General features: G+C 42.2%; 1 protein-coding gene across 11 annotated transcripts in view; it reads right to left on the reverse strand.

Moving 5' to 3' along the window:
- LOC125031216 (hemicentin-1-like) overlaps positions 1 to 2,500 on the reverse strand; it is a 257,950-nt gene that overhangs the window by 101,068 nt on the left and 154,382 nt on the right. The gene's annotated exons all lie outside the window — the stretch shown is intronic.

Consider the following 2,500-nt stretch of genomic DNA (forward strand, 5'->3'; position numbering starts at 1 on the left):
CGTGACAAGGTTTGGAGGGAGGGAGGGGGGGGGGGGGTATAGAGAGTGTTGAGGTTAGAGAAGGGGGGTTGGAAAAGAGGGAAGGGGTGAGGGGGGTGGGGGTGACATGTTAGGGAACGGCGAAAGAGAATGGAAAACAACAACAACAATAACAACAAGGAGAAATGCAGTGATCTGTCGGTAAACTGAGTAGAAAAAAAATCCAATAATAAGCCATGGATTTCTTCAGTTTACCTTCAATGCCTAACAAAAAAAAAAAAAAAAAAAAAAAAAAAACCATATATATCCCTAGTAACTGAAATAAAACGAATCGTCACAAAACACAATGAAAATATTGAAAGATCCTGCTCTCGCCAAAGGAATTCGAAAGGCGTTTGCACTACAGGCGACGGAAATTGATGTTCCTGTATGTTTGTATTGTGGTGCGACCCACATTCATAACAAGCGAGAACGCCCAAGAATGACGCCAAGAACATACATGAATTATATCTTGCTATATAATTATCATGTCACAAAGACGGATTAACATGCGAACACAAATGAGTCACACATACACGCATGCAAGCACGAATCACGCACACAGACGCACACACACACACACACCACACACACACACACACACACACACACACATGTAGGCAAATGCACACGCATGAACGGCAAGGAACGTACTGATAAAGACATATCAAAACCCTGGAATGCCTATCATTGATCATATAAGCTATCAACATGTAACATTGACGTAAATAAGTCAAATGAAAAACCAACAAGCGCGCCAAAAAAAAAAGCAAAAATGACATACATAAATAATCGGAAATAAATTGTTTCGAAAATTGACATATTCATCATTGCAGAATATTACCTGCCTCCATTCCAAAGTTAAAGCAGTACCATAAATCACGGGAAATATTAAGGAAAAGAATTGCCTTCTGCCCTCAGTGAATACATGAAGGCATACACATAACATGGCGGAGCATATGCGGAATATGTAGTCAGTTTTCCCCCTCTCTTTCTGCCTCTCTCATTCTCTAGTTCTCTTCTCCTATTATTTCTTTTTGCTTTTTCTTTTTCATTTTTATTTTTTTTTTCTTTCTTTCCTTCTTCTTTTTTCTTCTAATTCTGATTTCTTTTCTCGTCTCCTTCTCCCCCTTTCTTTCTCCCTCTCCCTCTCCCCTTATCTCTACCTATCCCTCTCTCTGTCTCTATTCTTTACCTTTTCTCTTCTCACTTTCTCTTTCTCTTTCCTTTACCCTCCCTCGCTCTCTGTCACTTTCCCATTCCCTTTTTTATCCGCCTTTCTCCCTCACGCCGATCACCCTTGAACCAACATATCCTTCCTAACGACCTTACAGCTTGCATCCTTGCACTCTCGGATCCTAACGATTTGACACCCTCACACCCTGACACTCTGACCCCATTACACCCTGGTGCCCTCACACCCTTACACGCTAACGACCTGACACCCTAGTATTCTGACACCCTTACACGCTAACGACCTGACACCCTAGCACTCTGACACCCTTTCACGCTAATGACCTGACACCCTAGCACTCTGACACCCTTACACGCGAACGACCTGACACCTCCACACCCTTCCGCCGTTGACCGGTTCCCTCCGCTAACTCTCGCCCTAGAGGGAGGTCCTCGGTGTCCCTTTCAAGATAGATCGCAGGACACCGCACCCTTCTCCTTTCCCCTAATTCTTCCCTTCTTGTTTATCTAATCATTACCGCTTATCGACTTCTCTTCATTTCCTCGCGGTCGATTAGCGTTTAACCGAGTGGGAAAAGGGTGAAAATATCACATGCCATGTCAAGTAGTCATTTAGAATGTACTGCCTGGTGTGTGGTATGAGGTATGAGGCCGTTCGTCATGTGTTGCAGGGTATGAGGTAGCTCGTTACGTACTGTGGGATATGTGGTATGAGTTGTATCGTCTTGTACTATGAGGTATGGTATATTTTTTTTCCTATGCCGCGAGGTTATGATATAGTTCCTATGAGGTTTGGAATAACTCCTCATAAATCATAGACATGAAGCAGTTTCTCGTGCAATATGAGATATAAGATAACTCCTCCCTCGGCCCGACATATGTGGTATAAGCTAGTTCTTTCCCGCGTACTGAGGTATGAGGTATGAAGGAGCTCGTCATGCGCTATAAGGTCAGCCCGTCCAGCAATACCATGTGTCAGTGTCGAGTTAATTATTGGCGAGTTGACGCGGGCGTTTTGTAACCCGGGGCTGTGTCGGTATAATTATCGGGGAATCGTTATGATTCTTCGGTGTTCGGGCCGAGTTATTTTGTCTCTCCGTCTTTCTTTTCTTTCTACTGGTCTTTGCTATTAAATTCATTATTTATTTTTTCGTCTTTGTTCTAATGTTTCTTTGTTATTTGCGTTTTCTTTATTTTCGTTACTTTTGCTCGCTTTCTTCTTCTTTTTTTCAAACATTTTTAATTTTTGTAATTATCCATAATTTCGTTATTAATTCTTATCAGTATT

This window comes from Penaeus chinensis, chromosome 12 (genome assembly GCF_019202785.1).
Source record: "Penaeus chinensis breed Huanghai No. 1 chromosome 12, ASM1920278v2, whole genome shotgun sequence".
Taxonomy (NCBI): domain Eukaryota; kingdom Metazoa; phylum Arthropoda; class Malacostraca; order Decapoda; family Penaeidae; genus Penaeus; species Penaeus chinensis.